Raw genomic sequence first — 27,799 nt, 5'->3', positions numbered from 1 at the left:
TAAACCATAGTAAATGGGTTTCCTGTTACTGTAAGCTATATTCATTAGAATATTAATAGCAAACTTTGAATATCTTTTGTAAATAGTCTACTTTCTAAAACCTAGGCACTTGCAGCTAATGTTATATGTGCTTTCAAATAATAATTAGCAAATAAAAGTACTTTAGTAGCTTTTGAATTTTAACATCTTATTTTTTTTAATCACGTGCTTATTTTTACACGTATTTACTTTGTGCCAGTAGCATAATTCTGATTGCACAACTATTATCACAGAATGTCATACAAATAAGCCTAGGAAGATTATACCGTTTGAAGTATCAGGTCTGATATGCAGAATCACAGGCAGAGTATCATCTTTTGACTTTGTTTTAATAAAAATTCTTGAAAGGAAAAGTAAGATTAAACTGGTAGCCTTACAAAGTTGAATGTACTGAGTAAAAACCATTACAGCCATCTTTTTCAGTTTTTCTATTTGCAAGTTTTAGCTAATACAGATTTTTTAATTGTGTGGAAAATTAATTTCTTTTAAAATATATATTTGTAGGGAGAAGCAAAGTATAGAAGGCAAATGAATTACTTTTGAAAGGAAGATTGATGTCATCTCATCACCACATTTTTCATAGGTCTTTTCTAATTCCTCAGGATCATGATTCCCAGTATAAAAAGTATATATAACCCATTTCTTTCTGCAACTCCATCCAGGCAATTCTCCATTTCCCATGAGAGTGTATAAGAAGTCTACCATTGGCATCATCTCCAATCACAGCCTACGGCATCCATCAGGGTATTATTTTCTCTATGACAGCATGTGTGCAGGAGGGCTTTCAGGTTGGAATGTGGAACTGACTTTTGGGGGGATGGAATTATGCTGTGGCATTTGCTCCATAGCAATTCTTAAATGAACTCATGTTTTCATCTGGATTTGTTTATTTTATTGTGACACATTAGTTTTATTATTTGTCACTGTGTTTCTTTTTTTCATCATCTGTAATAGAGTTTTCATATTTCACCTGATACCACATTTCTATGGATGTCATATATGATTTTTAATGTATAATTAGACAGAAACAATGGAAAGCTCTTCAGGGAATCTAATCTTCATTATAATCCTCCAGATAGATATAATCATCTATCTTATTTTAAATTGGTAGATATTTGAGCCTTGGTTTTTTATTTCTGGATTTGGTTTTGTTCAGTTTGGGGGGAACACACAGCATTGCTCAGCGCTTATTCCTATCTTTGTACTCAGGAATCATTCCTGGCAGAGATTAGGGAACAATATAGGGTGCCAGGGATCGAACTTAGGACAGCTGTGTGTAAGGCAATTGCCTTATGTGCTGTGTACTATCTCTCCAGGCTCCTCTCTTATAAAAGTTTGTCATAAGCTTTAGTAATCAGAATTTCAAGGAATGTACTATGTTTCAATTTTTCATAAAGAATTTTATATTGTTTTTTAATTTTCTATTAATAGAATTATTGCTAAAGTACATTATTTTCTGACATATTTATGGAGGTACCAAACTGTTCATCTCTTCTTTCGCTCATATTACTTCTAATTCTAAAGAATAGATTTCTAATCTCTAATAGAGGATATTGGCTTTACCAATTTTGTGTCATCATCTTCTATGATACACATAGGATAATGATGATAATAGTTCTTGTTCAAAAATAGATCTGTTTTTTGTAAGATAATTTGTAGTATTGCCTTATTCTGTCTTCAGTACAACCATTTGGACAAGATATTATTGTCATCCTCATCGTATAAATAAATAAACTAAAGCTCAAAGAGGGTAGATATCTTGTCCACATTATAAATCCATTAATTGGGAAGTGACAGAAAAATGTTTTTGATTATACTGCTTTCTGTTTTTCAGGAATTATTAAAAGTCACCAGCTCTGTCATTAAATGTTTGGTTTGTTTCCATATCCTGGCTTTTATGCTCAATATTTCAGTGGACATGGGTGTGCATATATCTTTTCAAATTAATGTTTTCATTTGGGGGGGTAGATGCCAAACAGTGGAGTCACTTGGTCATGTGAAAACTCTGATTTTATTATTTTTGAGAACTTCCCATAGAAGCTGAACCACACATCATCCTTATTCTTACTAACACTTGTTATTTCCAGTCTTTTGATATATGCCATTTTTACTGGTGTGAGATAGTATCTCATTGTTGCTTTGATTTGTATTTCCTTGATAATAAGTGACAATGAATACTTTTTTTTAATATGCCTACTGACCATCTGTGTGTTTTCTCCAGGGAAGTCTCTGTCCACTATTTTTGGATGGAATTATTGGTTTATTGATTTTTCAGCTTTGTGAGTGCTTTATAGTATTAGCCCTTTTCTGGTGTATGGTGTGAAAATATTTTCTCAACATTCAGAAAATATTAAATGTAATTTATATTCACAGTAAAATATTACACAACTGTAAGAAAAATATTTCAGTTTACTGCCATTTGGATGGAACTGTAGGGTATTACATTATGCAAAACAGGTCAGAGGGGAGCCAGAGATATTGTACAGTGAGTAAGGTGCTTGCCTTGCCAGATTCAATCTCATCACCTCATTTGGTTCCTGAGCCTTCTAGAAGTGATACCTGAGCACAGAACCAGAAGTAAGTCCTGAGTAACACCAGGCGTGGCACCAAAAATAAACAACAAAAAAGTCATAGAGAGAAGAAAAATAGTGGATGATCTCACTCATCTCTTGTATGCATAGCGACAAAGCAGAATAGACAGTATGGAATAATGACTAATCTTTGGCCCTGGATTACAAAACAGATTGCGAAGCACTACTAGTAAAGATGGAAGTGTAAGGAAGAAGTGAACTAGAAGTAGCTTAAGGACAGATAGAACGGTTTGGGGGACTTTGGTAATAGTGAAGGGTTAGTAGCTACATACCAAAACCACAAACGTTAACACTGTTGTAACCTATTTGCCTAAACAATAGTATTAAAATAAAATATTTTAAAGAAAATATAAGCTCTCTGAAAGACATGTAATGGTCATGAATTTTTATAGCGCTTATTTACTTGGTTGGGGTTGATAATGTCAGAGGTATAATGATTCAAAATATTAATTCAAGGAAATGTTAGAAAATTACTTTCTGTCAATTTTTTATCATTTATTCAATAAATATTGAGAACCTACTAACCTTACCTGCTAGCTATTTTTTTACTTTAAGGCTGCTTGTCTGTAATGTATAAAATATCATACCTATTGAAGTATTTATCTTAGTTTGTATACTATTATTTATCCTCTCAAACCAAGTTTATAAAAAATGGAAAATATTCGTCTTTCAATTGCTAAACTAATCCAGAAGTTTATTTTTTTAACTTTTTTAAAATTTATAATTCTATCATTTTAAACCAGAGCCTAGAAATGGTGATTCAGACTTATTTGAGGAGTTAAAATATACTATAGATGCAAATCTTTTGTGATTTTAACAGTTTCTAACTTTAAAAATTTAATAAACATTCATGTTCGCATGTTTTATTTGTCCAAATTGAGCTTTATAAAATCTTTTAATAATATCTTAAATTTCACAATAATAAGGTTGATATAAGTAATATGAAATTTTGAAGCCAAATGTTTTTTCCTCTTGAGTGAACAAAGACAAACTTTAAATTAAGTAATTATATTTACTTAATGCTTAGTAAATGTTTTTAGGGGGCTGGAGAGATAGGAGAGATAGGACAGTGAATAATGCACTTCCTTGCATACCACTACCCCTGTACAATTCCTTATACCCATATGTTCCTCTGAGCACTGCCAGGAATGATCCCTGATCGAAGAGCCAGGAGTAAGCCTTGAGCACAGCCGGTGTGCTCCCAAAGCAAAAACAAAACAAAACAAAATAACTTTTTTAGCCACCTCTGTAAAGTAACATTTTTTAGTTATAATATGCAAAACAATATCCTTTGAGATTTAGACATTATTGAAATACTAGTTCTGATATAAGCAAAACCTGAACAGTTTGGAGCTTCTGCAAATGGAAGCTTTAATTGAATTGTTTATAATCTTCATTGCATAGCAGAGCCTCGAAAGCTACCTGTGGCGTACTCAGATATGCCAAACAACAAGGGTCCTCATTTCCCTGACCCTGAAAGAGCCCTCAATGTGTCATCAGGCTATTCTAGCATGAGACAGGGACGAATGGAGACATTACTGGCACCCGCTCGAGCAAATCAGTGAACAATGGGATGACAGTGATACATATTTGTTGCTGAAAAAGAAGGAAGGTAGAAAAATGAAGAAATCTGGATTTCAAAATCTATAATATTTTCTGTTTCTTAAAATGATGATTTTAAAATATCAGCATTGCCAAAACTTTAAACTGGAAAAAGCTGTTGTAAAATAAGGAAGCCTGGAAGTTCACTCAGAGGACAAAAATACATGCATTACATGCAGTATACTTGATTTCCTAGCATCACATAGCTTCCATGCATATGCTGCTGGGTAAGGCCCTGGTAGCCCTCCAGCTCCGCTGGGCCCAAGCAAACAGGGTACCCAGATTCCAAAAGCCTTACTAAGAACGCCCCCATTGACCTTGCCGAGTACTTCTTGGGAGGCAAAAAATAAATAATTTTTTAATTTATAAAATTAATAATTTATACTATGAGGCAATCACCTATGATTTTCTACTTTTTAAAACCTTATTTTGAAAATATTTCATGATTATTATTTTAATATTGCTGTCGTAGTAGTCTACTTTTTGACTTTCAGGTATACTCAAGTTGGTTTTACATATGAAAGTTTAGAATTACAAAGAAATCTATCCAAAAAGTAGTGTCCTTCAAAAATTTTACAACTAGTGCTACCAAGTTTCTGGAGTCCTAACTCACTTTTGAATTTTTTCAAATGAATTAGAATATATAAATTTTGGGGTCAGATTAAATACATACTGTTGTTTAATATCTCTGTGTTTTCTAATTCAGTGTAGCCAGCTCCATTTTCTAAATATTCTCTCTTTTAAATTCTTCAAATAAGAAATCTTTTAGTTTCACTCTAATTTTGCATCTTTGATAGTGTGGTTAAAGTTTATCATTTTTGCTGTTTCTTCCTTTTAGTGATTATCTTTTTATCTACTATACAGATGAGCTATACAGTGAAATTTGTAGCTGGATAGACTTTCAAGTTTGATCTTTAGTAGGACAGGTAAAGAGCATGTTGTATAGAAGGCACTTTAAAATATTTGGAGAAAAAACGAATGCTTTAAACTACTCTTTAAATCTACTTTAAATCTTTGAATGTACTACTCGTCTGAAGTTTAAAAAGTTTTTGCATTTAGGTTCCAGAGAAAATTGATAAATTACTTATGTAACCTCTAATAAAGTATCCTAAACTTAGTAGTTATTAAATAAACTTAAGGGGTTTTTTCTATATTCATGTTTAAATCAGTTACCTAAAATTTAGATTATGCTAGTCATTAAATAAGGATTCCCTTTGAATACATTCTCCCTTTTTTGCTTTGTGTCACTAATCTTCCTAAATTTGTCTTTAAATTCCTTTAGTTCTCTAGTCAGAAGAGTAGTGATAGCCTACTTTAAGTTGTATCAAGAGTAAATGCATTCTGCTTCCTTTCAAACTCCATTTCTACCAGCTTGACTATGTGCCATATCCTGTGACCATCCTAATTTTAAAAGTTAAAATTCCATTCAGGGAAAGCTTCCTCCCACCTTTCACCTCTAGTTCCTGGTAAACGAAAATTGACCATTTATTTGCTGTCATGTACCTACCACTCCAGTTTAGGTAAACTTTCCTGTTCTGTTATGTTTTTTTTCTATCTCATCTCCTGAACTACATTTAGTCATTTAAATTCATTTGGATTACTAGACTAATATCCAAACTAATTGCTAATTCTTTTACCCTCATTATTTTTCTATGAATATCAGAGCTACACTTTCCTCACTAGAATGAACTAGTTAAAAGGTTAAAACAATCATGTCATATTTATTAAACTCTTTCAGTAACTTTCCACAGGCCTTATGAATTGGTCCTTATCTACTTCATTAACTACTTGTTTTTCATCTCTCAGCTGTGATTAAATCAGCTACTTGCCATTTTTTTTTGGTTACCAAGTTTCCTAACATCTTTAAGTTGCATTTGACTTTTTTCCTTCCATCTTTTCTTGTCCTAAGTTGTAATTATTCCTTAAAACTAATACTCTCTCAACTCTAGGAAGCCTTTCCTGTATATTTTACCCTAAATCCAGTTCTAAGTTAGCAGCATCTCTTAAATGTCCCCTTAACAGTTTATATGTTACTAAGTTACTTAACATGATGTATTGGAATTATTTATTTATTTTGATCAGTTTCAGATACAGAATAGGTTTTTTCATTTAGTGTGCTTTGAATAAGTGATTTAATGAATCACAATTATAAATTAATTTTTTCTTATAATATTCAGTATTATTAGATTATTAAATTTGGTTGAGTAAAGATTTAGCTTCTTTGGGATTTTGCTCCCTTTCTTTATCAAGTGCAAGTAGGCATTTAATAAGCACATATTTACCAAATCATGAAGTAGAACCCAGTCTCAAATAATTGCATATATATATATATATATCACATGTCCCTAAGACTTATATGCATTTTTTAATTCCCTGAAATATGTCAGTCTAGATTCGTGTTCCTAAGATATTTTAATCCTATGCTCCCTAACTTCCTAATCTAATATCTTTTATATGTGTTTGATTTAAATTTTTTTTTTTGGTGCCGAAACCCGGGAACTGTTTGATTTAAATTTTAAAATATTTTTAAAATTATGGATGGGTAACTGGATCAACTTTTTCTGAGACTAGTCTTAAACAGTTTAAAAAGTAACTCCAATATTACAATTTTACTTACTTTTTCACATTGGGTTTAATATGAGGGAGGAACATGTTAAACTGTAGAATTTACTTTTTCTCCCTGTTGTTGAAACCTGAAGTTTATCTAGAGCTTTGTAGTTTTGTTCTCTGATTTTAGTCAGTCTCCTTGAGATCTTTAAAAAAACAATGGGAACTAAAGATCTATGAAATCTCATGATGTTATAAATGCAGATAAAAATTCTTATGATATAAGAATTGATTCACAAACAAAAGTATCTAGAAACCTAAAATGCATTGTTAGGCCAGTTGGAAACATTTTTAAGAAGCTTTCAACAAAATTGTATTAGGAAATACAAATGAGTTCATGGTCATACTGTGCTTGACTTTTACTGATAGATTTACAGATTTAGTTTGCCTTTAATCCTGGTATAGTTTTTAAAGATTAAGAAAATTATCTTCTTGACTACCAGGAGGGTAATTTTTCTTTTACTTATTCACACAGATCACATCACAGTCGATACCACTTAGGTAGAGTCTGGACTATACAAAATATATAGGCTATAATAGAACTGTCAGTTTGCTCTTACAATTTTCTAAATCAGATCTCTAATTTTCCCCCCTTCAAAAGTTCTTTCTTTCTCGACCATCATTCATCAACAAGCCCACAGGTTAAGAAATAATTTATGTGGGTATATTTCTCAAGCTCTTTTAAGGTTGGTACCATTCTTAGTTCACTACATATAAGCATAAGTGACAACAGTGTGACAGACAGAATAGTAGAGTGTAATTCTGAGTTGAGAAAGATGCAGTAATTATTTCTGTTTTTATATAGTTGAATATTTAAAGCCCTGTTATTTAAAGCCACACTTAATCTTTGGTAATTCTCCTTGTTGCTTTTTTCTTTAAATACTAACATTTCTAAATAGCTTCAGGCATGAAGATTTAACACTTGAGTTTCAGCCAGATTTTATTTGAATCTTTAAAAAAAAAGGAAATAGATTCCTGTTTCCTGAAAGAATCAAAAATTTGACCAACGTCTCACCACATTCTGAAAGTTCACTACAGTTTAATTGAATTCAAAGGGCATATATGAATAGTGTAGGAATCTATGCACTATTTGTAACATTATTTCAAGAAAGACTGCATTTTAAAATCAAACTGAATCCACCTACTCTAAACCATTTGTATGCTGACAAACACTACATGACAGTAGGATCTTATATCCTATTTTCTTCCAACAGTCAAATCAAATGGGACATCTTACTTAGAATACTCATTGTAGGAGTAGGTAAAGGGAGAGAGGAAGTCTGGCAGTTTGGCACAAGGACTATTCCACAACATTACCATTAGTGTTTGTTCTTTAATTTTGTTTGTATTAATAATTTGTAATTAGTTAAATTTTAGTAAATTTTCTTTAGTGTGATACTATTTCTAGAGTTATATAAGATGCTTATTACTACCTTGTGTAGTAAATGCTCACCTTTCTAATTTGTTAAGTGCTGCCTTATCTTTAGCACATTGTATAGAAGCCATAGGCTTTGAGCAAGGTATTAATGTAAAACATATGACTGAGTCAACAGATGATTTCTTTGCCAGGACTATTCATCGTGAAGCTAGTTCATCAGTAACATCACATGTAGTATTTTTAATTCTGGTAAAATATTAGTTTTAAAGGAAAAATGATAGAATTTTGAAGAAACTGGATCCTGATTCTTTGTGCATTTATTCTCTACATAAAAGTTCAGAGTACCAAATGCAAGTTAAAAAACATTCTTTGAGCTTGAAAGTCTCAAATATTTCTTGTCCCAAGTAAATATAAAAATTAAAACTGATGTGATTGTTATTTTCACTTGATTGTTCATACTTTTATTTTTTTAACTATCAGTAAGTCATGGTTAATCATAAAGTATCTATTAAGCATCTGCATTACAAGAAGATGTTCCTGTCTTCATATTCATTTCCTGTAGGTATATAAAGAATGTTTCAAAATTTAAAATAGTATATCACTTACAGATTTTACTTATTGGAATCTTTTTTTAATATCATATTCTGGCTCTTCTGTTGGAAAATACTACTAAAGGAAATGTCTTTGGCTTATAATTAAAGCTATTTAATGTTAATGTCAAAAAAAGATTATAAGAAAATCACCATTCTTGGGTTCTGTGTTCACAAAATAGCCTGGGAAAGTTATTTTTAAATTATTATCAAGTTCAAAAAAAAACTTGCTTGAAAAGATTTTTCTAGAGTAGATTTAAGCTCTGAGAACCTTATTGCGTACCTTGTAAGTACCATAATCTTTCTTTAGGCTTTGTACAGATGATGCCAGTTATTTTAAGTTGCTGATAAGATTTACCTAAATTTATTTGCCAGTTATATTTTTTGAAAAAGCGACATAAATGCAAAGCATAGTGGTACTCTTATTAGCATTATTTATTGGAGAAGAATGCAGAATTTTGCCTTTTAAGTGATCTATGCTCTGCTAAGTTATCTCATGTATTTAGGTAATATTCAGATCTTGAATTTCAGTTGATATTATATAGATCGGAATGAATAATACATAGGAGGTAGAGTTTATGAAAAATAATTTAATGTTTTAAGTCCTCTCAGTAAAGTTTAAGGGCACATTTTGAATCAAATGTTATCCATTATAGTTAGTTTAATCCTCTTTGCCACGTAGTTTTAGCCACTTAGTAAGTGATTGATGTTAGCTACCGGGTGTTTCAAATTTGCAACTGTCATTCCCCAAAGTATATTGATCCATAATATTTGCAGTCTTAATAATCCTAAGTGTTCTGTGCCTATTATTTGAGGACTCTTAATGTTTTTTCCACTCTTGGTTACTTCTAAGATAGATCTCATTCTCAACCTGAATCACAAATTAAGAATTATAGAGAAGTGTTGAGGTACTCTATCATTCTGAATAGGCTAAGCTAAAAATAAAAATGAACAATGTGTAATAAGTTCCCATTAATTCTGCTTACTCATTATATGTCTATAATGTATTTCTTAGATTTGCTCATTTTATCATACTGACTTGCTTCTTTTCAGTTTACATATCCCGAGAATTCAGAACGATGTTTTCTTGTTCAGTGAAGTATTTAATATCTATGAAAGTAGATAGATATTTATCTTAGTATCGCAAGATAAATAGAAAACACAACCACTTTTAGAAATATAGTGCTTGCATCATTATGACTATCCCTTTAAAAATACATTTGAACTTAACTTCTATGTAACTTATTAGTAGAGGAAACATATGTCTATATCTAATCAGGACTCTTTGTGCATCATACATGCACACATGTATGATTATTACATATGTGTAATAATACATAGGAAAAATAATATTGCTTATATACCTTGTGATGGAACAAATAAGAGATCACCATGACTTGTAGATTAGATATGAGCAGATGACTATTAAAGAATAGATAACATTGAGTCATGAAGTAAAGCTTACTTCTGCATTGGCATAGAAGAACAAAAGTGATCATGGGAAATTTTCTGACCTCTGAGGAAGGGGAAAACAGGTTTCTATAGATTAGCTCATAAAGAATAAAGAAAATTATCAAGAATATTAAAAGAACTTTAGTTTCTTCTAGGAAGGGTCTTTGATAACAGACATAAACCATGGCAGAAATACTGCTATGTTTGCATTCATTTATAATTTTGAGCACTAATGATTGAATTACCTGTAAAGAAATTCACAGGATGCTTAGTTTCCAAATGTTCCTGCAAAAGATCTTGGGAATCTTAAAATTTTTAAAGCCTCTGTTGAGATAGATTTTATCCTTAAGACTCTGGCCTGGATAGGATAGATGCTCTGATAACTTGAAATTGGGGGCCAGAGGGAGGTTTGGAAATTAGGTACGTTGGTACTAAATCGTTTGCATTTTAAGAGAAAAAAATGAAAAAGTGAGGGAAAGAAGATAAAGGAAGAGATGGAAAAGGGAAGCAATCCCAGGTTTTTCATTCATTTTGTCTCACTATGTATAGAATAAGGTTATCATTCCTTTTGTTTCCCTAGTTCTAACTTTCCAGTATTAAATATTGCAAAACAAAAGCAACAGCTTGTAGAACAAAAGTAAATTCAGAAAGACCTTAATATTTTGATGTATATTCTATAAAACCTAAATATAATTGAGATTGAGATTTAGATGGATTTTTTTCTTTTATTCATTTTAATTTCTTTTGTCACTGTGAAATTTCAAAGCAATTCATGATTAGGCTTCAAGTATACAATGTTTGAACACTGATCCCTTCAACAGTGTCCACTTTGCTCTACCATTGCACACTCTAGCCTCCAACCCTATTTTCCTCCGACCCACCATTCTTCTTCTGGGAGAAGCTTTTAATCATATGAACTTTTACATGCCGAGTTTCTTAATATATTAATCATTTTCTTTGTCCTATTTCTAAATATGCCTTAGGATCAGAAGAGTTTATTTTTGAATTTTTGTGCACTTGATTACTGTACTCAATATTGCCTAGAAAAATTAAAATTTCCCTTCCGTCCTGTTTTGCAACTTGTGATCCCAGCATCTAGCAGCTAGATATAATTCTGTTTTGGCTCTCATGCTTAAATACTGTTTTTAAGAAATATGGCAGGAGCTAATAAAACATGGCTCATTGAGGAGACTGGTGTGAATATCTGCACAGAAAAAAAAGTTTGTAGCAATCTGATCCTTCAAATACAGTATTGAAGTTATTATAATTAATGCAAGCTTCTGTATGTACAGAAGCTTGCATTAATTATAATAATGTTTTGAGGGAATTCCCCAGGAATAAATGTGGGAACTGATACAAATTAGTCTTCTGCAGTTAGATCTGCAGGTCACTGTGACTTCACACTTGTGTATCCCTTCAAATAATGCTCATATATGAAAGAACGGGAAAGAGAAAGAATGAGTTACATTGAGGCTTTAAGAGGTATGAGAAAATGTAGGGTCAGTCAATTTTCAGTCTCAGGTATTTAATTTAGAGTCTGAAGTAGTTTGAGTCAGTGAAGACTGATTTTTATCATCCTACCTTAAAACTTAATAGCCTAATCATATGTAAAACATAACTTTGCTCCCTTTATCCAGTTCCAAACTGTTTTTATACAAACCTTATTAAAGACATCTTCAATATTTTAAACTTTTATAAGCTATAAACATTGGATTATTGATAAAGTGTTTGGAATCTTTTGTTAGTACCACTGAATATTTATTTATATCATTTTCTTCTAGAAAGTAAGCTAGACATTTTCCCAAAAGGAAATTTTTCACATTATATCCTTGTTTTGAAAAGTTGGTAAGCAAGTAAATATTCCTAAAATTGTGCGTTTTACATTTGTATTTATAGATCATTTTCTGGGTATGAAGTACAAAAATTAATTATATTAGAATTCCCCCATAGAAACTAAATCTAAATATAGTAATGAATTTAAGTATATATATATATTACTATTTCATTTGTATCACCTAACTTTCAAAAATCTCTTTCAAGGCTAAAGTCTGAAATGCTCCCTTATAAGAATCCTACTAAAATTACCTAATTAGCTTTTGCTTTTCTTAGTCATTTATCCCTGGTAGATGTGGTCATACTCCACTATCACTTTAAGTATGCTTGAAATCACTTTGGCTTTTTTAAAAATATCCTATCTACTGAAGAACATTTTGCTTCTTAATATTAACTATCATGTGAGTTATAAAAAAAACCTGCTATCCCTCTTATATGTACCAAACTTTTAAAATTTCACAAGTTATGCCTTTTACTCTAATTTATTGACTTTAAAAGACAGTTTATGTCATGGATGATACTGGTATCATTTTTCTTTTCTGATATTATGTTACTATAACAGTATAATTCTCAAGTTTACACCTTTATGATTTAACACCTGTGTCTGAGGCAAAACATTCCCACAGAAATATTCATGTTTTTTAATTCTGCCTGTTTTGAAGCTTGAAACAGGAAGTAAGATAATTGTCTATAAGAATTGTAGTCTGAGCCAGGGATATAGTCTAAGTAGTAGTGCAGTAGCAGTAGTAGCAGGAGGAGGAAGAGTAGCAGTAGTAGAGCACATGTGTCTTATGTTCAAGGCCCTAAATTCAGCCCTCGATACTATATGCCTCACCTTAGCACTTCCAGATGTAGCTCTGGCGGCCCCTGAGCTCTGCTGGACTGGAGTACCCTTCCCTGCTGGACAGACCAAAACTCACCTGGACTAGCCTGCCAGGAGTAATTGCTCTTAAAAAAAAAAAAAAAAGAATGCCAGTCCCACAATTCATTACCTCATTTGCATTCACCTACTTTTTATTGTAGGTGCCTATGCTTTACTCTTACTGTTTTTTCTGTGTGTGTGTGTGTGTGTGTGTGTGTGTGTGTGTGTGTGTGTGTGGTGTTTTGATACAGATTACCTACCTTCTTTAGCTGTTCCTTGTTTTTCCTTTTTCTTTTCATTGAATAACAAGCCAACAGTGCATATTTGTATGTGTAATAATGTGACCCTTAATGTTGTAGTACATATGAATATAAGCTTCTCAGTGTGTTATAAGGGAAAAAAATGAGATGAATTATTTTAAGCATTTAAATATGATAGCCCAACTATATGTTGTGATTAAATCCAAAACCCTCTCAGTCAAAGAAACATGGGACAGATAACCTGTATAAAAGTAACGTAAGTTAGGCATAACGTAACTATAAAATTTCGAAGTCAAGGGCCGGAGCAATAGTGCAGTGCTTGTCTTACATTCAATCTGCCCCAGTTCGTTCCCAGCATCCCTTGGTCCCTCAAGCTCTGCCAGAAGTAATCCCTGACTGCAGAGCCAGAAGCAAGCCCTGAGCACAGCTGGGTGTGGCCAAAAACAATATGTATTTTATAAGTCATACTGTGCATGAAACAATTTTTTTAAAAAAGTAAATATATGCCTTTTTTAGTTGTTGAGTTAAAACACGATAAGTAAGAGTTAGAGATTTGTAAAGCCACTTCACTAGTTCTTTTACATGAACTAGTAAAAAAAAAACTCAAACATCCTAGAGATGTATGTAATGATAGGAATGAGGAAAGATATATTAATGATGTCAGATAAATTTGGCAACAACTGAGTAAAGTGAATTTGAACAGATAATATGGTTAATCCTTGTTTTACTCAAAATGCTAGATTATGTTTCTGTAAATCTTTTAAAACAATCTCATTTTCCAAAAACTTATTTTTAATTTCAATAACTTTGTCTTTTTTCACACAGTGAGGAAAGAATGTCACTGTATCACTGTCCTCCCATTGCTCATCGTTTTGCTTGATTGGGCACCAGTAACATCTCCGTTCATCCCTATTGCGTTCAGGGAAATGAGGCCCATTATTGTTACTGTTTTTGGCATATTGAATATGCCAAAGGTAGCTTGTCAGTCTCTGCCGTGCGAGATTCTGCATCGGTCTCTTCTGGGAGCTTTGTTTTATAGTCCCTTGGCCACTGATGAGATTACATTGCGTTGGGAATAGTTTGTGGGTGTGACTGCCAAACTACTGGAAAACAGGGTATCTGGGTGGAGGAGGCCCAGTCCAGATTCGAGCAGGCTTGGAGATCTCAGCCACAGGTCCTGCATACCTGAAAGAATATATATATATATATATATATGTGTGTGTGTGTGTGTGTGTGTGTATACATATATATACATATACATATGTATGTATATTCTTATATATATATAAAGAAAAAATACCTATGAGATTTCCCATATTAATATTTAACAGAAAACAAAGGATTATGAATTGAAAGACAAAGAGGGGAAAGTAGAGGGTTCTATAGAGAATGAACTATTAAGTAAATAAATTGTAGCAAACTGTAGCACTGTCCTCCCATTGTTGTTACTGTTACAGTAGCTGGAATTTAATAGCACTGTAGCACTGTCCTCCCATTGTTCATCCAGCAGGCACCAGTAATGTCTCCATTGTGAGACTTGCTGTTACTGTTTTTGGCATATCGAATATGCCAAGGGTAGCTTGCTAGGCTCTGCCATGCAGGCAGGATACTCTTGGTAACTTGCTGGGCTCTCCAAGAGGGACAGATGAATCAAACCCAAGCTGGCTGCATCGACCGCACGTAAGGCAAACGCCCTACCCACTGTGCTATCACTCCAGTCCAAGTAAATAAACAATAATAAAAAAGTATATGCAGAAGAAATAATTACCACTGAAAAATTTCCTATATGGAAAAAATTTTAAATGACTAATATGTAAAATATCTAAGAGTTGAGACCCTGATACTGGTGCTAAGTGTGAAGTTTTCACATTGTATGCCTGAAACTCTGTTAAAATAGTATTGTAAATCACAGTTCTAAAAATAATAATAATAATAAAATCTGAAAACCAAGCAAGGGTGAAAAAGAGTTGAAAAGCTGTGGTGGGTGGATTTCTGCAGAGTTTGACTTAATTATATTCTTCATATAAGAAATAAGCAACACAGGTTCTAGAAATGCTACTTGAAGCAATCCTGGGAAAAATAGAGGGAGTAAATCAATTTATGGTGAAATTGGTATTTGGAACAGTGGTTAAAACTTAATAATTTTTGTTCAAGAAATAGTAGAATGGGAAAATCATAAGCAAATCTGTGGTTTAAAAAGATAGATACTCAAGCTGTATATGATTGGAACACAAGCATGAGAATATGTAAACCTGTATCTGTACCCCCACGGTGATTAATTAATAAAATAAATAAATAAAATTTTAAAAATGAAATAAAAGATAAAAAATAAAAAAGATTAATATTATTTATTTATAGAATAAAGTGGGTAAAAGAATAATATGATCCCAGGGACCAGAGCCATAGTACAGTAGATAGGGCATTTGCCTTGCAGATAGCCCACCTGTATTCATCTCCAACAATCTCCGACATCCCCAAGCACCACCAGGAGTAATCCCTAAGCATCACCAGGTGACCCAAAAATCCAAACAATAAAATAATAATAATACCCCAAAAGCAAAGAGAAAATTTTTTTTGAGAAATCAAAGCTAAAGTGTTCATAGATATTAGCAGCCTAAAGTAAACGTACTTTAGTGAACCTCTTCTCTTTTTCCATACATCTAATTTTTAATGAAATATTTTGAATATGTAGTAAAGACCATATAGCAAATGCCTACATGTTGATCATCAAATATTGTTTCATTACAATTTTTATATATTTTAATAGAATTTTAATAACTAAAGAATTATAACAAAGCTGAATTCCCCTGCATAGAATTGTTATTATATAGAACCAGTAATAAAGATCATGAAAAATTAGAACTATGTTCCTTCTAAATATGTATAAACACCACATTTGGATAGTGCTATAATTCTCAGCACCCTTTTGTTCCTATGATATGTTTCTGTTTATGTTTATTTTTAAGGGTTTTTTTATTACCATTATTTGAATGATTTCCAGTATGTACTAGGGAAACAGAATACATACATACATACTACATGTATAATTATGTCTCACATATGCTAAATGTATATATGTTGTGTGTGTGTAATTTTGTTTGTTTTCCTAAGACCTCGTAAAATAAGCTAGCGAGAAGTACACACCTTATCTTAAAATTTATCTTTTCGGGGCTGGAGCGATAGCACAGCAGGTAGGGCGTTTTTCTTGCACATGGCTGACCCGGATTCGATTGCCAGCATCCCTTGTGGTCCCCTGAACACCTCCAGGAGTAATTCCTGAGTGCAGAGCCAGGAGTAACCCCTGTGCATCGCCGGGTGTGCATCGCCGGCTAATAAAAAAGAGGTTGCAAATAGTTCCAGTTTAAGGAGTGCTGTTCCAGTATTTCACCTTTAATAAACATTTATTTGTCTTTTATTAGGTATAAGTTATAGTATTTAATGTTTTTAATTTATTTGTTTAATTTTTCAACAATCCTGAGGCTGAAACTCGAGAAAAAACAAGCCTTTAGCCATTACCAGCTCTTTTTCCTTAGTCGGCAGAATCTCCTGCTCCCCTGCACCAGGCTGTCTTCACCAGGGCCCCTTGGGGGAGGGGGGGTGGGTTGAGTCTTCCTCCCCACCCCAAGCAGAACCCCAGCAGCCGAAAGCCTTCAGAACCCAACCACAGCCATGCTCAAGACCACTCTCCTCATGCTCAGACAAGCCTCACGCATGAAGGAACTGGCAGAGGAACCCAGGTATGCAGGACCCATGGCTGAGATCTCCAAGCCTGCTTGGATCGGGACTGGGCCTCCTCCATCCAGATCTCCTGTTTTCCAATAGCTTGTCAGTCACACCCACAAACCGATCCGCCCTTCCCCCCCCCCTTCTGCACCGCACCATGTAATCTCATCAACTGCCAAGATCCAGAGACTATGAAGCAAAGCTACCAGAAGAGACAGATACAGAATCTCACACAGCAGAGCCTGGCAAGCTACCCATGGCGTATTCGATATGCCAAAAACAGTAACAATAATGGACCTCATTCCCCTGACCCTGAACATGACAGGGATAAATGGAGACATTACTGACATTCAAGCAAATCAATGAGCAATGGAACGACAGTGATACAGTGATTTCCTTAGTCTGGAAAATCATTTGCTCTGATACTCATCTGTCTCAGAACTTCATGGATTTTTCTTTTGATCATATCAGGGATCAAACCCAGAACTTTCAGATACAAGGCAAGTACTCTACAACTGAGCTATGTCAGTCCCTCAGAACATAAAAGATGTATATACAAAAAATCTTCCTTGTCTGCTTTAAATAAATAGTATAGAATAATTCAACTAACCCTTGTTACTCATCACTGTTTTATATTCTTCATGGTTATTTACCACTCCATGAAACTATCTTGTTTAAGTATCTTAGTAATAAAGTACTTGTCTATGTTGTTCATGTTTTATTACCACCATCATCTATACCTAACTCAGAATTTGGCATTGGGTATGTGCTCAAGAAGTTTTTGTTTACGGGCTGAAACAATAGTACAGCATATAGGGCATTTGCCTTGCATATAACCAACTGATGATCACCCCTAAGAAATACCAGGAGTGATTCCTGAGCACAGAGTCAGGAGTAAGCCCTGAACATTGCCGGCTGTGGCCCCAAAACAAAACAACTATATCACCTGTCATCCCGTTGATCATCGATTTGCTCGAGCAGGCGCCAGTAATGTCTCCATTCATCCCTATAGCATGCTTTTAGCAGCCTCTCCTTACTCTTCCTTCCCAGTGCTGCTATACTGGATGGGGGCTCTTTCAGGGTTAGGGTAATAAGACCCATTATTATTACTGTTTTTGGCATATCAAATACACCTCGGGTAGCCTGCCAGGCTTTTTGCTGTGGAGGCAGGATACACTTGGTAGCTTGTCTGGCTCTCCAGAGGGTTTGAGGCTTTTGGGGCGACCTCTAATCACCGTTACAGGTGCTCCCTGTCTACCAAATGCAAGCTTTTGGTTGACTGGCATGTTGTAACAATCTGCATGGTGACAAACACGCACCTGCCTGTGTCTCTAGGCAGCACCTTTTGGTTCACTCTTCACTGGTTGACATCATAGTTGCCACACCCCCGGCGGCCCCCCCCGCCACGATGAGTTGGTGAAATATTGAGGGGGCAAACAAATTTTTTTCAGTAAATAAATGGTATCATAATGCATATTCTTATACATGTGGGAAATTAAAGATTGAAAAGTTGTTATCCAAGGTCATGTAGCAAGCAAAAATAATTTGCTTCTGCTTGAAGAATTTACTATTTTCACTAGTTCCTAGCTAATCAAATTAGCTAATATTCCTTAACCTTTATCCTCTACAGCTTTTATTAGAAGAAATCATTCACATTCATCAAAAATAGTCTTACCTATTCTTTTTCTCTTGAGTATGAGTTACATGAATGTGAACTAATGAGGAAATAGAACAACAATGTAGATGAACAAATACAATGTTTGCTAATTAATAAAAATACACGGAAGCAGTTCAAACTAGCTATAAACCTAAATTTCACAGTGTTCTAAGAAAGAATATTTCTTCAACATACTTTTTCTTATTTTTTAGCTTTTTATTTAAAAAAAATAAAACAGGTACAAATGAAGCTTCATCTAAAAATTTATTCCCAAACATACAAGTAAATTTATGGTCAGTATATTTGTCTCATACATTAGTATTATATACATTTTGTTGCTTTGCTTTTAGTTGTTCTTTCACCTTTAATAATGTTTTTACAATATTCAAACATGCTTTTTTTGGATTTGGGAGAAATTTGTTGTGCTTTAAGTCTTGAGGATTATGCTATTTATTTAAAAGAAACAGTATATATTTAATATAAAGTCATTTATATTTTTCAATACAGTAAAGCATTTTGATGGTATAGTAAAAGAGAAACTTGTCTACTTGAAAATGATTAACTATAATAGGTATTTCATACAACTTAAAAACTGAAGGTACACAGAAGGCACAAACTCAAAAATTCACTAAAATTCAATCAAACCTAAATTACATCAATAGTTGCTTCTGGACCTTCCAGGTTCAGAGAGACAACTTATAGGTAAATGTTTCTTTTTTTGTAAGTAAATATTTCTCAGTGTAAATTTTCTGTCACAAAGGAAAATTTGATTCTGCTCTGTTCTTAGAACTTTTACTATATCTGCAGTTGCTAAAAATAAGCCCAAAATAAACATTATGCCAAAGAGGCACATTTTGGTATGACATATTCTGCTATCCTGAAAGAAAGAAAGAAAGAAAGAAAGAAAGAAAGAAAGAAAGAAAGAAAGAAAGAAAGAAAGAAAGAAAGAAAGAAAGAAAGAAAGAAAGAAAGAAAGAAAGAGAAAGAAAGAGAGAAAGGAACAGTAAACCTAATTAAAAACTTATATGTCAAACTCTTACTCAACGAAAACCATTGTGAATTTCCAGAAAATAATTATTACAGATACTCAATGATTTGGGGGTTAGGGGGCGGGGGAGTTGTTTGATGTTTTGAGGGAGTTGTTTGATGTTTTGAGCCAGTCCTGGCTCTTCTCAGGGCTTACTTCTAGATCTGTGCTTAAGAATCACTCCTGGCAGGTGACCAGGGGACTATCTGTGGTTCCAGAGATCAAAAATGGGTTGACTACATGTAAGGCAAGCACCTTCCCTTCTCTCCTCTCTGCCTCCTCATTAATTCAGATTTTACATTATTGTTATAAAACTTTGATATGACATTGATAAAACATGGATAGAACTTGTTATATTTTGTATAATATATGTGAGACTTTGATATCATTTTTTCCTTATTTTCATTCATGATCAATATTACATTTCTCAAAAGAAAACATTAACTCCAAAATATTGTTAGTACCCAGGAGAGATTAGCCTAGGATTTACACTTTTTCTAGAGTCATTGAAAGTACATTAATTTAGATTTAAAGCTTTACATGTGAAGTATATTAATACCACCACTGCCATTGTTGTAGTCATTTTCCCAAGTCATAGTGTTAACCAGTCCTATTATTAGATATTTTCTTCACAGTATCCATTGTTTTTTTGAGAACAAATAGAAACCCAGCAAGTTAGCTAACAAGAATAATAGAATTTTCATTTTCTGTAGTAGTATAATTTGCTTCATTAGATATTGTAGCCTGCCATAGGTTCAGATTATTTTAGAAGTCAATATTCAAAATTATTTTTCGCATTTACTTAAGATCCTAAACATCAGTATTAGTTAAAATATATAACTGGAAAACATATAAGAATGTCCTCTGGAAAAAGATTTGTGAGATTGTCTTGCTTATACATATTGTAGTGCTTATAAGTATTTTCTGTGTGCTGCAAAGGTTTATGCTATACGTAGGAAATAGTGTTGCATTCTGTGATCAAAATATGAAAATTATAAAAACAATTATTGACAAATACACATGTATATAAATTTATGTATAGAAATTAGAATTTTGTTTTCTATATAATTATTAAATGATTATTTTATCTAATTATCTAAATCAAATGCAAAAAGATTAAGTAAACAGATTTTTTAATGTTTTTTTAATACTGTGTTCCTTTATCGTTTCCTAAACTGTCAAATAATGGTAAGTTAATTAACTGACTAATTTTATTTCAACTTCTTGCCCAAAAAATATTCTTTCATATATATATATATGTACACACAAACATACGTGTGTGTGTATATATGCATCTATATATGAATTGATAAAAGGAGATGAGAAATGTTGCTTAGAGCCTCAGAATCTTAGAGATAAAAGAAAAGTTGAAAATCATCTAGGTTAGAGGGGTTTTTATTGTTACTGTTTGGAGGGAAGTTTTTAGGAACAAACTCAGAACTCCCATGCACACTACAATAGCTCTACATCCCTAGCCCCAATTCTTAGAGTTTTTAATCATTTTTTTCTGTAGAGCCATTTGGGATTTTAACAAAGCTTATGCAGACTTTTTAGGGGTGGGGAAGTTTTTAAGTATACAATATCAAATGCTTCTAAGAATAAAAGGAAAATAAATTTGAATCACTATCGCTGTCATCCCATTGTTAATTGATTTACTCAAGTGGGCACCAGTAATGTCTTCATTCATCCCAGCCCTGAGATTTTAGCAGCCTCTCCTTACTCGTTTTTCCCAGTGATTGAAGGCTCTTTTCAGGATCAGGGGAATGAGACCTGTTATTGTTATTGTATTTGGCATATCATATATGTCATGGGGAGCTTGCCAGGCTCTTCCATGCAGGCGGAATACTCTCAGTAGCTTGCCGGGCTCTCCGAAAGGTATATGTACATATTTCCCTTTATGACTGTGTGTTGTAATCATGTCCTTAGATGCAGATATTTCAAAGGCTAGTCAGGATAGAGAAATAGGTAGGTTCAATGGAGCACTGTTTCCATTGGCCCAACTTGGAGGCAAGATGACCTGGTTGCTGAACATATCCTATATACAAAGTATCAGGGGCTGAAAAGATAGTAGTACAGATAGTGTGCTTATTTTACATGTGGCCACATGATTCTGGCCATATGATTCTGTGAGCCAGCGGGGAAAGATCTCTGAGTGCAGACCAGGAGTAAGTCCTGAACACTGCCAGGTGTGGCCAAAAAAAAAAAAAAAAAAACTCCAAGAACCATGTAGCCATTAAAAGAATGTACTAGATCTGTGATTTGTAAATGCTAATTTCAGAAAGCTTCAAGACAATGATGGGGGGGGTTTAGTTTTTTTTTTTAATTTTTTAAATTTTATTGAAACCGTGAGGTAGTTACAAGCTTTCATGTTTTGGTTACAATCTCACAATGATCAAATAGCCATCCCTCCACCAGTGCATATTCCCCACCACCAATATCCCGGGTATACCCCCCCTTTCCCACCCTCCCCATGCCTCCATGGCAGGCAATATTCCCCATACTCTCTCTCTCTCTACTTTTGGGCATTATGGCTTGCAACACAGACACTGAAAGGTCATCATGTTTGGTCCATTATCTACTTTCGGCATGTATCTCCCATCCCAACTCGTTCCTCCAGCCATCATTTTCTTAGTGATCCCTTCTCTATTCCATCTGCCTTCTCCCCTCTGCTCATGAAGCAGTCTTCCAGCTATGGGGCAATGCCCCTGGCTCTTGTATCTAAGACAGTGAGAGGGTTTTGAATAAATATAAAAATAGCTATGAAAATAAGTTGTACTGTATCTAAGTGCAGTCCCTTGCACCACATGTCCCCAACATGCCCCCTCTCCAAGTACTACCAATACAGCCTTAGTACCCCCAAGACCGTATGAACATTGCTTGGAAGACCCAAATTTAATAAATTGTGATACCATCATTCTGCCACTTTCTAAGTGAATTAAATAACAAAATGTGGCAGCAATTTTAATTCCTATAGTTTGAAATCCTGGTGAACATAATCAATATTTTAAGATTTCTGTAATAATTTGAAGCAGTTACTTCTGCTAATATTTCTTAATTCACCACTGCATCTCAGTCACTGTCACTGTTAGTCACTGTCATCCCACTGCTCATCGATTTGTTTGAGCGGGCACCAGTAACGTCTCTCATTGAGAGACTTATTGTTACTGTTTTTGGCATATCCAATACGCATGGGTAGATGAAAGAAAATGAAATAGAACTAGTTGGTAAGTATAGTATTTTTCTTTCTTCATCCCAGTGATTGCATCCCTGACTTTTTTTTACAGATTTCTCTCAAAGGGGTCTGTCACCCTTAGTGAAACCTCTAAAAGCATTCTCATTTTTGCAGATAAATAAAAATTACCTAGTCTCACAGAAGTGAGATAGCTTGACAGCATAAAATCATATTAATCCTTGAAGAATAACTCTAGACCATAACACCTTTTTCTGGAGTCAGAAATTTCTAATCCATTCTATTGTTTACTTTTTTTATAACATGGTCTGGAGCAAATTTTGTATTTTCATTGTGCTTCAGGATCTACCTATACGAAATATAATCTAGATAAAAATAACAATAATGACATGGATTATATGGCTCTTTTTCATTCTTAATAGATTTTGCTTTCGTATGTGTTACCCTATTTGATTTTCCCTATTTTGTGAATAAAATATTAAGATTCCCGGGTTTGAATGCTATGTCCTAGGTCACACAACTAGGAAAAAGAATAAACAATATCATAGAATAAGATTTTCTATAATAAGCTATATTGTACTGTTGAATATGTGATGTGATATCATAAGTCTAATTATACACAAATGAGTTGTCATTAGATGAGTGAACTATATCTATCCTAATTTATTCAGATAAAATGATGAATGAAGTGAGCTATAGAAAAGAATCTTTCTAGACTAACGCTCCTTTTTCCTGAGAAATGAAATTGAATTTGAGTCTGATGCTTTAGAGTTGTTGGCTTGTGGTTTAAATCAATTCCTTATTTCCTTCCATTTCTGGGTAGGCTAAAGAGGCAAGTAATCTAATTAAATTTCCATGATGTCCATTTTCTCTGACCTTTTAAGCTTTATCAAACTTTGAAAGAAATTTGTTCTTTGTGAGGCAGATTACTCTTTGTGGGGTAAAGGGGGAGGGAGAGAAGAGTTTGGGGCTATACCCAGCAGTGCTCTGGACTTACTATTGAGTCTGAGTCAAAAGTCACTCCCGGCTATGCTCAGAGAATCATATGAGGTACCAGGGATTGAACTAGAGGTCATGTGCAAGTGCCTAAATCCTGTACCATCTCTCTGGCTCAACATTTAAAGAGCCAGGGATATAGCTCTGTGGGCTGGCACACATGACATCTACCTGGCCTGGAATTGTTCCCTTTTGGGGTTGTGGGGGGCTGAGAGACACACCCTGAGGTGCTCAGGGATCACTCCTGTGTTCAGGGGTCACCCTTAGTAGTGCTTTGGGGACAATACACAGTGCTGGGGATCAAATCGGGGTTAAGGCAAGTGCCTTAATCCTTCTAGCCTCAAGATAATTGCTCTTCAATAAATTTATTACAGCAGAAAAAGTAGAAAAAAGCCATATAAATAAAAAGTATTTATAATAATCTGTCATTATAGTGACCTGAGCCTGAGATATAAAACATCCTATATTTAAAAAAATATATAACCTTAACCTAACCTGAAACCTTTGGTATAGGTTTATTTGGAGTTCAAACTTTTATTGAACTCCAAATGTCATTTTGTGATTAAGTAATAACAGTAGTACTATATATTCTGAAGTTCATTCTATGTGATATGCAGATATTTCTTATCTGTAATCTACATACTTTTCATATTATGTTTCAATATAAACAGACTGAAATAAGTGAATATCATATCAAGTTATTAAAAATTTTATAGTATAGGAAATTTAGGCTGTTTTATACTTGATCAATAGTAAATGGTAAAGTTTAGATAGAATGCTTTAAAATTTTAGGAAAAGCTAGATTTTTATGATGGTTGTACAGTCATAAAATGTCATAAAACTATATATAAAGTGAATTAATTTTGTCAAGTAAATCTATCTTTCAGTAAGACTATTAAAAGAAATATCAGAAAGAAGATATTATTCCTGATGAGGTACTTAAGTGATATTTTTCTTTGCAACAGATACAATTTAAGGTGGATATTATTAATGTTTAAATGAGAAAATAAGAAATATTCCAGCAAGGAAACAGCTTGTCTAAGGTCTAAAAGCTCTACAGCAAAAGGAATATTTTAGAAGATCTAATTCAGCTGTTCTGTGCCTTACATTATATACCTTGCTACCAGTATTACCTATAATATTTCAAAAAGCTTTTATTAAATCCCTATTGAAAAACATACACATGAATTTTTTTCCTCAGAGTCAAAAACAAGATTGGAATCTATCATGAGGTGGTAAAGAAGTTATAGTGAGGATGACATTTAATAACAGTTATTTTACAGTTGTCAGCTCCAACAATTTATCTGGTAACTACAGATCTATCTTGATAGCTAAAAGTCACTGATAGAAATATCACATCTTTTGATTCCACAATAGTTTCTATATTCCCATAAGGAAACTAAGACTACAGGAGGACCCAGAGTCTCAAATAATACACATTCGAATGTAAAAGTTAATGTATACTCTTCTGCTGAAAATTAGATGAAGGAGAGAAGTAATAATATAAGAATATGATCTTTAAACAATTTAAAATCTGCTGATTTAATTATATTCCAAAAGTGCATCAAAGCTCAACTGGTACAAAAAATAAAATATTTTATAAAATAATACATAATATTACATATTTATTTTATAGGCATTGAGTCACATAAAATATAGTATAATATATTTAACATGATATGTAATTTTGTGCTTAGCATATTATAATTATATGCATCCCTATATTATCAATAATAGGAAAGAACATTGAATTTTTTCCTATAAACTGGTATGACCCTATTATTGATAATAGCCCATAATAAAATAAATATTGACTGTAGTCAAATTTTATTGAATATAATATATTAAAAGCTTAGTAAAAATTCTCAATGTTTTTAAGTTTTCTTTTTAAAATTTAAATATTGATATTTAAATAGGCCTTTCCAAGACTTTACCATTAAAGTTCTCAGATAAGTAAGCAGATACTCAAGAGTTTAACTTCTAAGTTAAAATGTGACCAGAAAAAAAAACTTAAAGTGGGAGAGGGTTTTCTTAATTGTTTCTTTTTATTTTACCCCATCTGACCAACTGCTCAGCATCTTATAAGATAAAATGTATTGAATAGATTTATTCCAAATTTTCACAAGGGTAAAAATGCAAGTTAGCCTGGTGAGCAGCAAAATAAAGGCAGTTTCTATGAAGTCTGAATGTTAACCTAAAATCAAACGTAATCTCAATTTTAATATTTATATATCCTTATAATTGTTAGCAACCTATTCTTCATGGGTTTTATTTTACTTGTTTCTGTCCTTCCTTACTTCTGTGAGATACAGAAGGGAAAGGATGTTTGTTATTCACACATTTGTATCTCTCACTAACTGCTGTTAAACATCTGGCTTCCACTGGAGAGCCCCTGACATCGCAGGGAACGGTGATCAAAATTCTGCACACTAGCTTCAAGCTGGGGGCTCGTAGCTACTGCAGCATTGAAGGGGATCTTTTCCTGGCTTCTTTAAAATAAGCATGGTGATGGGATGGTTTAAGGAAAGAACACCTTTCAAGTCACATGACCACTGCTGTGCTTTTGTGTGTCCTGCTTTCTTCATAACAGCTTGGCACTACATTCTTGCCGTGTGTTTTAGTAGGATTGTGCGTGTACAAATTGAATGGGGTGGGGTAGAGGAGTGTTGTCTGTGAATGTTTATACATAATGCATGCATCTTTCAGTGTTAGAGTGATGTGCATTCCTCTAACATGTATTTCATATATTATGATCACAGATTAATTCTTCTGTGTTTCAGAGAGATTGGGCCTTCTCTCTCTTATTGGTGTGAGATTCATTTGTTTTGATGTTTACACCCTTAGTCATTCTCCATGTTGCATTAAACATAAGTGAAATGTTCTTTCATGGAGTTAGCTTTTCATGTTGGGCTGAAAAAAGTCATTTCTGTGTAGCAGTTCATGTTATTATAACCTATGGCTTTCAATTGTACCTCCCATAATGAAGAGCTGACTTTAAACACTGTGCTATTCTTGTTATGACCTAAGCATAAGGTAAGTCACTTCTCTAACTGTATCTAAAAGATTGTGGCTGTTAAAGTTTTCTCAGCTTCCTTTAAGCATTTTCACTTTTTCCCTTATCATTTATAACACTCTCCCCGCTTTTTGTTTTCTGATCCATGACAAAATTTCTTAATAGATAATGTGATCTTCAGCAAAAATTATTTTATGCCTGTAAACACAAGTTGAAATGAATTGTTTAATGACAAAGCAGTCGATCTGTAAATGAATACTAATATTTTAACTGTGTTTTTCATTCCTCCATTAACTTTAATATAACACACTTTCTACACATTATTTTAGATTTAATTCTAGTTGAAAGGAAAATTGACTGTCAACACCATAAAGTCCAGTGTTAATTATAATAAAATAACATAATCCAGTGCAGTAAAATAAAAGATAATCTGATATGCTTCTTATTCTTTATCCCTGACAAAATTTGGCCCCTGCCAAATCTCTTTTAAGTTCTTTTTTCAGGTATTACCTTTTTTTCATTGAGTAGGCAGGGTAATACAGAGAAATAATTACAAGCCATAAGTTTTGAGGAAAATCCATGTAAAATTTTTTCTGGTCAAGATGTGTGAAAACAAAACAGTTGTTTCTCAACGTTATTGTTTTCCAGTAAATCCCACTAGTGAATTAGGTAAAATCTTTGTATGGGGATTTTATGACAAATAAGCATATAGACAGTTTCACTGTATTAGAGAAAGAGGCATTCAGTATATGCAAAAATATTTTAGATAATTTTGTTTTTAAAATTTACATTCAGGTTCACTAAAGCCTTATATAATCATTGATTTAAAAAATCATTTTCTTCAAATCTGAGTCAAATAGCCAACGTAATGTAAATGAAAAAAACATTGGCTATACTGCTGTTATAAATTTATAAACCTAAATAAACTCAGATTTAAGAAGTTATTTTTATCATCCAAATTACTATTTCAAAACTGTAT

General features: G+C 33.2%; 1 protein-coding gene across 19 annotated transcripts in view; it reads left to right on the top strand.

Moving 5' to 3' along the window:
- The window catches only part of GPHN (gephyrin), a 494,826-nt gene that overhangs the window by 324,428 nt on the left and 142,599 nt on the right, over positions 1-27,799 (top strand). The gene's annotated exons all lie outside the window — the stretch shown is intronic.

The sequence above is a fragment of the Sorex araneus genome, chromosome 3, assembly GCF_027595985.1.
Source record: "Sorex araneus isolate mSorAra2 chromosome 3, mSorAra2.pri, whole genome shotgun sequence".
NCBI classification, from domain to species: Eukaryota; Metazoa; Chordata; class Mammalia; order Eulipotyphla; family Soricidae; genus Sorex; species Sorex araneus.
Note: the sequence above shows the minus strand (reverse complement) of the source record. Positions and strands in the feature narration are given on the sequence as shown.